Source organism: Peromyscus maniculatus, chromosome 5, assembly GCF_049852395.1.
Source record: "Peromyscus maniculatus bairdii isolate BWxNUB_F1_BW_parent chromosome 5, HU_Pman_BW_mat_3.1, whole genome shotgun sequence".
In the NCBI taxonomy this organism is placed as follows: Eukaryota; Metazoa; Chordata; class Mammalia; order Rodentia; family Cricetidae; genus Peromyscus; species Peromyscus maniculatus.
The window spans coordinates 84,969,555-84,981,895 of NC_134856.1; positions in this window are offsets into that span (position 1 = coordinate 84,969,555).

A 12,341-nucleotide genomic window follows, 5' to 3' on the forward strand; every position below is an offset into this window, starting at 1 on the left:
AGTCGCTTGTAGACTTGTTGTATCAACTACATCTTTGGGTTCAGAATTTCTTATTCAAAATGGCATAGTCATATTGTAAAAAGACAACTTGTAGAATTCTTACTGGTATGTGTATGTATACTATGTGTATATTTGTGTTTTTGTATATATGAGTATTTGTGTATGAGTGTATCTATACATGAATGCATGTATGTATGAGTGCTTATGTCTGTGCATGTGTGTGTTCATGTGTTTGCATGTGTGTATATACTCTGTGTATACGTGTGTGTACAAATATGTGTGTATGTGTGTGCATGTGTGTGCTTGTGCATGTGTGTGTGTGTGTAATGAAATAGATATGGAGATGGAAAACAAATTGTTGTTCTTACTAAAAATGGTCTATGTGGCATACACATTCATTTAAAACAATATTTACACAGGTTTAGGGCATTCCATAACTCAGAGAAGAAGCTCTAGACACTGGAGCAGACCATATATGAGTCAAAGCAAGACACACTGGCACAGACATTCTCATAGTAGAAGAGACCTAAACTGACCCAAGTTAAGGTAAACATATGGGCAGAGCATTGCAACAGACATGAAAAAAAATTGTGATTAGTTCAGAGCTGACCACAGTGAGATGAGAAGGCAGAGAAAGTGTGGACCATCAGGGATGTGTTGACTTTTGGAAAGTGACCATTGCTGAGATAGTTAGTGGCTGGCTCTCAGTGGAAGACTGAAGATACAGCCTGTGGTCTAAGAATCAGTCCAACAGAGGACATTACCACCTCACACCTTCTAGAACTTAAACATCCTCTGAATAAATAATGGTAAATGTCTCCAGTGAAAGGAAAAATTCCAATTAAATTATAGGGGGGGGGGAAATAAATACGAGAGAGAAACTCAACCCAATTGACAAACTAGTCAAGATGCACAAGTCTCAGAACAGAAAGTAAAACAAACTCAAAACATGTATTCTACAAAAATTACCAATCTTGTAGTAATGGCAACCAATGAGAGTGATTTGAAAGAACTTCCAGACAGAGATTCCAAAGTTATAATTATAACTATTTTACAATAACTCCAAGAAAATGTGAATAAACTCAGTGATTAAAAACACTGGGATGCGTGAAATGAAGTAATCAATTAAAGACTTGATAATAGATTACAATAAAGAAACATTGAAAAAAAATCACAGTGCAATTATTGGAGGGGACAAATCTTAATAAGCCATATAAAAAGGCCAGATAAAATCTTCCTTGATTGATTGGAATATGTGGGAACAGAGTTTCAAGTTTTGAAGATAATGTTTTTTTAAAAAAAAAATGAAAAAAAAAACAATAAAGGCCAATGATTTAAAAAATACACATGAATGGAAGATGGTAGAGTTTTAGGATACTGTGAAATGATGCTATCTTTGCATTAGAAAGAAAGTAACACCACAACAAAGATTTAGAAAATATTGACAATAAAACTGTAGAAGAATATTTCTCAAACATAAAGAAAGACGCCGGGCGGTGGTGGCGCACGCCTTTAATCCCAGCACTTGGGAGGCAGAGGCAGGCGGATCTCTGTGAGTTCGAGGCCAGCCTGGGCTACCAAGTGAGTTCCAGGAAAGGCGCAAAGCTATACAAGAGAAACCCTGTGTAGCTAGAGTTTTCCTGCCTTGCCCACAGTCAGGACAAATCTCTGTCACCCGCCAGTCCCACAGCCACTCAGACCCAACCAAGTAAACACAGAGACTTATATTGCATACAAACTGTATGGCCGTGGCAGGCTTCTTGCTAACTGTTCTTATAGCTTAAATTAATCCATTTCCATACATCTATACCTTGCCACGTGGCTGGTGGCTTACTGGCGTCTTCACATGCTGCTGGTCATGGCGGCGGCTGCAGTGTCTCTCTGCCTCAGCCTTCCGCTTCCCAGAATTCTCCTCTCTCCTTGTCCCACCTACTTCCTGCCTGGCCACTGGCCAATCAGTGTTTTATTTATTGACCAATCAGAGCAATTTGACATACAGACCGTCCCACAGCACTTCCCCTTTCTTTTTTTTTAAAAGGAAGGTTTTAACTTTTACACATCTCCAAAGTCAGCTTGGTATATTTGGGAATTTGGGCGTAGCTTCTCTTAACTACTTCCTGCTGGAGGGGGGCGCTGTATCTTATAGGGACACAAAGAAAATTTTAGGATCATGGAGTAGTCCGTGAGACCGTATCGTCTGAGCCAGTTGCCTTGAAACGATTCTGGATGTTGGATCATCTGGGCCATGGTGTCATCGGAGACCTTTCAGGTGGTCTTGGCTGGTCAAACCTGATGTATCTTAATCTGGAACAAATCCATAGCCTCTGGCTTTCTGTGGAAACAAAAGCAGAGCCTCCTTTCCAAAGCAACATATCCTTACATCCAAATTTTGAAGTTAAGGTACCTTTAAAACACACATTTTGGCATAACTCAACAGCTTTTGCAATCAAATGTTTCTCTTCAGTTACGAATATCAAAGAGAACATAATCCAGATTCTCTGTGTGGTAGCCATCTTTATGTGGCTTATGTTTTATATTTCCTTGAGCCTATTGCTTTAAACTGCAGCCTTTTAAGCCTGAAACGGCGCTGTGGCTGCTGGCTCCGCCCACTTCAGCTTCCCAACATGGCGGTGGTACGTTTTCCGCCAGCTCTGGGAGCCATCGTGGGTCTATGCTTTTATCCAAGCAGCGTGTAGCCCAGAAACCTCTTTTTTTGTACTAGCAAAGGCTAAATCCACCACGCAGCTTAATGTGCCACTTGCAGAGGCCTCATTCCCGCCATACTGCAGATCGAGCTTGCATGCTAGGAACCTGCCAGTAGCTCAAACCGGCAGGCTGCCGCTCATTTGAGAGAGACAATTAGGAAGCTGTTTTTAGTTCCGTTTTAGAATCTTTTCTCAGGTTTTAGGTGGAAACTCTTGCCAACACGTTGGGCGCCATTTGTAGCTAGAGTTTTCCTGCCTTGCCCACAGTCAGGACAAATCTCTGTCACCCGCCAGTCCCACAGCCACTCAGACCCAACCAAGTAAACACAGAGACTTATATTGCATACAAACTGTATGGCCGTGGCAGGCTTCTTGCTAACTGTTCTTATAGCTTAAATTAATCCATTTCCATACATCTATACCTTGCCACGTGGCTGGTGGCTTACTGGCGTCTTCACATGCTGCTGGTCATGGCGGCGGCTGCAGTGTCTCTCTGCCTCAGCCTTCCGCTTCCCAGAATTCTCCTCTCTCCTTGTCCCACCTACTTCCTGCCTGGCCACTGGCCAATCAGTGTTTTATTTATTGACCAATCAGAGCAATTTGACATACAGACCGTCCCACAGCAACCCTGTCTCGAAAAACCAAAAAAAAAAAAAAAAAAAAAAAAAGAGAGAGAGAGAGAGAGAGAGAGAAAGAGATGCCATCCATGTACAAGATGCTTACAGAATACTAGATAGGCAGAATCTAAAAAGAAACTCCTCATAATATCTTTCTCTGAAAACACATTCTGAAGAAACCATGTCAAAAGTGACAGGAGAGAATGGTCAAGTCACTTATAGAGGCCAGCCATAAGAATAACATGATTACATAGATTCTGCCAACTCCCATTAGACCAAGAAGTGAGTCTTTGTTCTCTTAACTGATCACCCCAACCTCTAGACTTTAGGCACAGGGGTACAACCCGTTTCCCCATACCCCACGCACTGTAGCCCCAGTAACAGGCCAGACTAATATACCCAGCAAAACCTCCATCACCATACACTGAGTAAACAAGATATCCCATGATAAAACCAGATTTAAACAATACCTGTCCACAAACGTAGCCCTACAGAAAGCACTAGGAAGAAAAATCCAACCTAAGGAAGTTAGATGCACCCATGAAAACACATGCAATAGATCTCACACAATCAAATCCCAAAGAAGGGAAACATACAATGCTACCACCAAAAATTAACAGGAATTAACAATCATTGGTCATTAATATCCCTTAATACCAGTATATTCAATTCGCCTATAAAAAGACAAAGGCTGACAGAATGGATATGAAAACAGGATCCATCCTTCTGCTGCATACAAGAAACACATATCATCCTCAAAGACAGACACTACCTCAGAGTAAAGGGCTGAGAAAAGTCTTTCTAGTCAAATGGACTTAAGAAGCAAGCTGGTGTAGCTATCCTACTATCTAAAAAAATAGACTTCAAGCTAAAATTAATCAAAAGAGATTGAGAAGGACATTACATATTCATCACAGAAAAAATCTATCAAGATGAAGTCTCAACACTGAACATTTATGCCCCAAATACAAGGGCATATATAAAAGAAACATTACTAAAGCTTAAGTCACACATCAAACCACACACACAAATAGTGGGAGACTTCAACACACCACTCTCACCAATGGACAGATCTACCAGAAAGAAACTTAACAGAGAAATAAGGGAACTAACAGAGATTATGACTCAAAAGGACTTAATAGACATCTACAGAACATTCCACCCAAGCACAAGGGAATATATCTTCTTCTCAGCACTTCAAGTAACCTTCTCTAAAACTGACCACATACTTGGTCACAAAACAAATCTCAATAGATACGAAAAGATTGGAATAACCTCCTGTATGTTATCTGACGCCTATGGCTTAAAGTTAGTATTCAATAACAACATAAATTACAGAAAGCCTACAAACTCATGGAAAATAAATAATGCTCAACTGAATCGCTACTGGATCAAGGAAGAAATAAAGAAAGAAATTAAAGACTTCCTAGAATTCACTGAAAATGAATGTACAATATACTCAGACTTATGGGATACTATGAAAGCAATACTAAAGGAAAGTTCATAGCTCTAAATGCCTACATAAAGAACTTAGAGAAATCTCACATTAGTGATTTAACAATACATCTGAAAGCTCTAGAAGAAAAAGAATCAAATTCACCCAGAAGGAGTAGATGCCAGCAAATAATCAAATTGAGGAATAAAATCAATAAAATGGAAAGAACGAGAGTAGTACAAAAAAATCAATGAAACAAAGAGTTGGTTCTTTGAGAAAATCAACAAGATAGACAAACCCTTATCCAAACTAACTAAAAGGCAGAGAGAGAATATCCAAATTAACAAAATCCTAAATGAAAAGGGAAACATAAGAACTGACAATGATGCTGGGCAGCGGTAGCACACGCTTTTAATCCCAGCACTCGGGAGGCAGAGTCAGGCAGATCTCTGTGAGTTCGAGGCTAGCCTGGTCTAAAGTGCAAGATCCAGGACAGGCATCAAAACTACACAGAGAAACCCTGCCTCAAAAATCCAATAGAAAGAAAGAAAGACAGCAAGAAAGAAAGGAAGAAAGGAAGGAAGGAAGGAAGGAAGGGAGGAAGGAAGGAAGGAAGGAAGGAAGGAAGGAAGGAGAAAAGATAGATACATAGATAGATACATAGATAGATAGATACATAGATACATAGATATAGATAGATCTGACAATGAGGAAATCCAGAGAATTGAGAATCATCAGGTTGTACTTCAAAAACTTGTACTCTACAAGATTGGAAAATCTAAAAGAAATGGACAGTTTTCTGGATAGGTACCACACACCCAAATTAAATCAAGACCAGATAAACAATTTAAATTCTACCAGAATTTCAAAGAAAAGCTAATACCAATACTCCTCAAATTGTTCCACACCATAGAAACAGAATGATCATTGCCAAACTCTTTTTATGAGGATACTGTTACCCTGATACCCAAACAACACAAAGATGCAACAAAGAAAAAGAATAACAGACCAATCTCCCTCATGAACATTGATGCAAAAATAATCAATAAAATACTGGCAAACTGAATCGAAGAACACATTAAAAACACCATTCATCATGATCAAGTAGGCTTCATCTCAGAGGTGCAGAGATGGTTCAACATATGAAAATCTATCATGGTAATCCATCATATAAACAAACTGAAAGAAAAAAAACACATGTTCATCTCATTAGATGCTGAAAAATCCTTTGACAAAGTCTAACAGCCCTTCATGATAAAGGTCTTGGAGAGATCAAGAATACAAGGAACATGCCTAAACATAATAATGCAATTTACAGCAAGCCCACAGCCAACATCAAATTAAATGGAGAGAAACTCAAAGTGATTCCACTAAAATCAGGAACATGACAAGGCTATCCAATCTCCCCATATCTATTTACTATAGCACTCAAAGTTCTAGCTAGAGCAATAAGACAACAAAAGAAGATCAAGGGGATACAAACTGGAAAGGAAGAAGTCAAACTTTTGCTATTTGCAGATGATGTAATAGTCTACATGAGTGACACCAAAAAATTCTACCAGGGGACTCCTACAGCTGAGAAACTCCTTCAGTAATGTGGCAGGATACAAGATTAACTAAAAAAAAATCAGTAGCTCTCCTTTACACAAATGACAAATGGGCCACAAATAATATAAAATACCTTGGAATAACTCTAACCAAACAAGTGAAAGACTTGTATGACAAGAACTTTAAGTCATTGAAGAAAGAAATTAAAGAAGATATCAGAAAACAAAGGATCTCCCATGCTCATGAATAGATAGAACCAACATAATAAAAACAGCAGTCTTACCAAAAACAACCTACAGATTCAATGCAATCCCCATCAAAATCCCCAAAAAATTCTTCACAGACCTCAAAAGAACAATACTCAATTTCATATGAAAAAACAGAAAACCTTGGATATCTAAAACCATTCTTTACAATAAAGCAACTTCTAGAAGTATCACCATCCCCAACCTCAAACTGTACTATAGAGCTATAGTATTAAAACAGCTTGGTATTGGCATAAAAACCAACATGTAGACCAATGGAATCGAATTGAAGATCCTGACATTAATCCACACACCTATGGACACTTGATATTTGACAAAGAAGCCAAAACTGTACAATGGAAAAAGAAAGCATCTTCAACAAAATGGTGCTAGCATAACTGGATGTCAACATGTAGAAGATTGCAAATAGATCCATATCTATCACCATGCACAAAACTCAAATCTAAGTGGATCAAAGACCTCAACATACACTACACTGAACCTGATAGAGGAGAAAGTAGGAAGCAGCCTAGAATGCATTAATGCAGCAGACCATTTCCTAAATATAACACCAATAGCACAGACACTGAGAGCAACAATTAATAATTGGGACCTCCTGAAAATGAGAAGCTTCTGTAAGGCAAAGGACACAGTAAACAAGACAAGATGACAGCTTACAGAATGGGAAAAGATCTTCACCAACTCTACATCTGACAGAGGGCTGATCTCCAAAACATATAAAGAACTCAAGAAACTAGACAGCAAAATGCCAAACAATCCCATTTAAAAATGGCCTACAGATCTAAACAGAGAATTCTCAACAGAAGAATCACAAATGGCCAAAACATACTTAAGGAATTGCTCAGCATCCTTCGTCATCAAGGAAATGCAAATCAAAATGACTCTGAGATACCATCTTACACCTGTCAGAATGGCTAAGATCAAAAACACTGATGACAGCTTATGTTGCAGAGGATGTCGAACAAGGGGCACACTCCTCCACTGTTAGTGGAAGTGCAAACTTGAACAGCCACTCTGGAAATCAGTATAGCAACTTCTCAGAAAATTGGGAATCAACCTACCTCAAGATCCAAGGATGCCACTCTTGGGTATATAGCCAAGGGATGCTCAATCATACCACAAGGACACTTGCTCAACTATGTTCGTAGCAGTATTATTTATAATAGTCAGAATCAGGAAATAACCTAGATTCCTCTCACCTGGAAAATGGATAAAGAAAATGTGGTACATACACACAAGGGAGTATTACTCAGCTGTAAAAAACAATGACATCATGAAAATTGTAGGCAAATGGATAGAACTAGAAAATATCATCCTGAGTGAGGTAACCCAGACTCAGAAAGACAAACATGGTATATACTTACTCATAAGTGGATACTAGATGTAAAGCAAAGAATAATTAGATTACAACCCACAGCTCCAGAGAAGCTAAGAAAAAAGGAGGACCCCAAGAAGGATGTATGAATCACTTTGGGAAGGGGAAACAGGGGAGATCTCCATGAGTAACCTGAGGGTGGGGGATGGGGAAATAAAGGGGAGTTGCTGGGTGATGAGAAAATGATGGAACAAGGTTCTCTAGCTGTTGGAGAGATGGAGTGGGAGAGCAATGAAAGAGATATCTTGATAGATGTAGATTTTATGGGGTAAGGGAGAAACCTGGTGCTAGGGAAATTCCCAGGAATCCACAAAGATAACCCCATCTTAGACTGCTAGTGATAGTGGTAAAGATGCCTGAACTGGCCTATCCTGGTAATCAGATCAGTGAATACCCTAACTGTCATCATAGTGCCTTCATCCAATAACTGATGGAAGCAGATGAAGAGATCCACAGCCAACCACCAGGCTAAGCTCCAGGAGTCCAATCGAAGAGATTGAAAGAGGGATTATATGAGCAAGGGAGTTCAAGATCATGATGGGAAAATCTACAATGACAAGTGAACAAAGCCCAAAGGAATTAATGAACTTTGATAGACAGCTGTGGAACCTGCATGGGACTGGACTAGGCCCTCTGCATGTGAAGACAGTTATGCAGCTGGGTCTGTGTGAGTGGCCCCTGGCAGTGTGATCAGGATCTAAGCCTGGTGCATGAGCTGGCTTTCTGGATCTAATTACCTATGGTCAGACACCTTGCTCACCCTTGAGGCAGGGGGAATAGGCTGGATCCTGGATCAACTTAATGTATCAGACTTTGCTGTTGAGAACTTACCCTTTCGGAGAAAGGGATAAAGGGTTGGGTAAGTGTTGGGTGGGGGTTAGGAATGGAGGAGCAGAAGGAGGGATGAAGGGGGGATCTGTGGTTGGTATGTAAAATGAATAAAAAAATTTAAAGAAAAAAAGAACAATGTGATTGTTCAATAGAAACATTTAAAAACCACAGTAGAATAAAGCTAGATAGCAATAACAATAGAAACTACAAAAAGTGTATGAAGTCATGTAAATTAAACAGTACATAATTGATTGATAAATAAGTTTCTGAAGAAATTAATAGTGAAATTTAAAAGTTCTTTAAATTGAATGAGGAAAATCTATATACCAAAAGCAATGGAACCCAATAAATGAGATCATAAAAAAGAGTTTATGGCCCTCTATACTTACTTAAAGCATCAGGGATAAACCCAATAAATAATCTACAGATACACATTGAAGTTTTAGAAAAACAAAAACATAGGAAACCCTAAAACAGTACACAAGGAGAAACAATGAAAATCTGGGTAGAAACTAATGAAATAGAAACAACAACAGCAAAATCAGGGCTGGAGAGATGGCTCAGCCGTTAAAGGCTAGGCCCACAACCAAAATCATACAAAGACTCGGGAGGGCCAGGAGAACAGAAGAGGTAACTACAACATAGTACGATGACATGTTATGGTTTGGTCAATTTTACTTTATTTTCACTAATTTTACATAATATATTATTTGACAGTTTCACACATGTTGCTAGAGTTTTCCTGCCTTGCCCACAGCTTATCTTCTCCTGTAGAAACAAAAGCAAAACCTCGTCCCCAATGTAATACATACCCTGGTTTCCATTCTGAGGTCAACACATCCTTAAAGCATATAGGCTGATTTAATTCTGTAGTTTTTTCTATTATCCAATGTCTCTCTGCAGCTGTTGTTCCTTTCTCATTGGCATTCAGAAAATTCAAAGTTAGAAGAGCATTATGCAGTCTATTTCTGGGGGTTTTTGTTACCCATTTCTGTTTATTTAGCATATCCTTTAGAGTTCTGTTTGATCTTTCTATAACTGCTTGACCTGTAGGATTATGTGGTATGCCTGTAATATGCTTTATATTGTAATAAGCAAAAAACTGTTTCATTTTAACAGAGACATATGATGGAGCATTGTCAGTTTTGATTTGTGCAGGTATACCCATGATGGCCATAACTTCTAGCAAATGAGTGATTACAGAATCAGCTTTTTCAGAACTCAAAGCAGTTGCCCATTGAAATCCTGAATAAGTATCGATAGTGTGGTGTACATATTTCAATTTTCCAAATTCTGCAAAGTGAAACACGTCCATCTGCCAGATTTCATTTCTCTGAGTACCCTTTGGGTTACATCCTGCTGGTAATGGCGTCTGATTGTAGAAGGAACAAGTAGGACATTTCTTTACTATTTCTTTGGCTTGTTGCCAGGTTATGGAAAAATCCTTTTTTAAACCTTTACTATTAATGTGATGTTTTTATGAAATTCTGAGGCCTCCAGCACATTTCCTATCAATAATTTATCAATCTCATCATTGCCTTGTGCTAGAGGGCCTGGCAGACCAGTATGGGATCGAATGTGAGTTATATATAAAGGATGACTCCTTTTCCTGATTGTATCTTGTAATTGAATAAATAGTGAAGTTAATTCTGAAGCATCATGGATAAATTCTGCAGTCTCAATATGTAACACCACTCTTTCAGCATACTGAGAGTCAGTTACTATGTTGAGAGGTTCTGAAAAATCCATTCAGGAGCCGACATGTCTCAAAAAAGAAAAATTTTCTAAGTTATTAAAGCATTTTAAATGCCATATTCTGTAGATCTCTGAAGGGTTTGAAGATGACCTGTCTAAAACATCTCTGCTCAATTTTTAAAACATATCTAATATGACTACAAGTTCTATTGTAATGTCTAACTACTAACTTTCATTTCTTTATATCCTAGTAGTTGGTAATAATAACATTCAAGGATCAGAAATTTGTATTACATTGTTAAATGAATGGTATAAATATAATTAGAAATATACATATAACATTTTCTGACAATATCAGTTTCAAATTTGTATACAATATAAAACAATTCAATCCAATGTAAAGTATTAGTAATTGTCTTTTTCTTTTCTTTCTTTCTTTCTCTTTTTTTTTTAACAAGAACCTTAAATCTAATCTCCTTTGCTTAGCCTTTTTCTTAACCCTTGACAATAACTTGTAACCAGCCCCCCTAAATACTGAAAATTATCCCAGACCCAAAACCCATTAAAAAGACCAAAAAACCACCCATCCCACACCACCTCTTTGGGAATGTGGGCGACGTAGTCTTAAAATTGCTTCCTGCTGGGTATGGGCGAAGTTTTCTTTATCATGAAAGAATGCTCTGAGCACCTTGCAGCTCAAAGCTGATCTGTGGATGATGTTTGTCAGCTTAATGATATCATTATTGTCCACGTGGAATTGTTGTTGTTGTGGGGCCCCATCTTCTTTCTGGAGACTTCAGTTGATGTTAGGCCTGGCCATGATTTCCTGCAGAAAACTGATAAGAGACTCGAACACAAAAACATATATATGCAGCTAGCCTTTTTTCTAGAATTAGTTAGTACTCTATATGACCATTCATATCTTAACAAAGTTTAAAATGTATATATATCTATATATCTTTATATGTTAATCTTGTAAATTTTGATATAAAATTCATACTTTAAGAAAAGTTTAAAGAATCAGAATAGAATCAAAGAGTTGAGATTAGTAATAGAATAGTCCCTTAATTAATTTTGCTTTTGTCCTGTACCATAGCAGAAGATGGCTCTTATTCTGGCATGATACAGGGAGTTTGCATTTTCCTTTTAACAACATGCTTGATTTTAAAGAAGGAGAGAGCCATTCCCCAACTCCAAAGTCAGCTTTAAATTTTAATTGAACTGGGACTATTAGAAAACCAATAGTGTTAAATCTTTAGAGAAAAGCAGAAACAAACATTTAGGAAGACATAAAAATTTTTTAGATAATATATACCCATACACCGTTTCATTCTGTTTCTTGGGATAGATGATTTGTCCCTTTTCTTCAGTTGTCTCATTTGTCCAGTGTTCTTCAGATTCCTTAACCTTCATTCTCCTAAAAGACAAAAACAAAAACCTTTCCCCAAGACTAATTTTGGGGATGTTTCCTTTTGACAAGTTATTATCTGATTAAATGAAAAGGCATGTGTTATTGATACCAGTTAGTTTAAATTGGATGTTCATGCTGGTTGATGAACTATCACCTCCTCTAATTAAGAGGTCTCTCTTGTTCAAATCGAACCTTTATCAATTTTGATGGTACCCACAGCTTATCTTCTCCTGTAGAAACAAAAACAACATAGTACGATGACATGTTATGGTTTGGTCAATTTTACTTTATTTTCACTAATTTTACATAATATATTATTTGACAGTTTCACACATGTGCATTCATAGTGCCTATTGAATACTGTCACCCATGTCCTGTTCCCAGCTCCTTTTATCTCTCTCTGTCCTCCCCTTGACCATGCAAATCTTATGTTCATATTTATTCATGTTGTTTTGTGA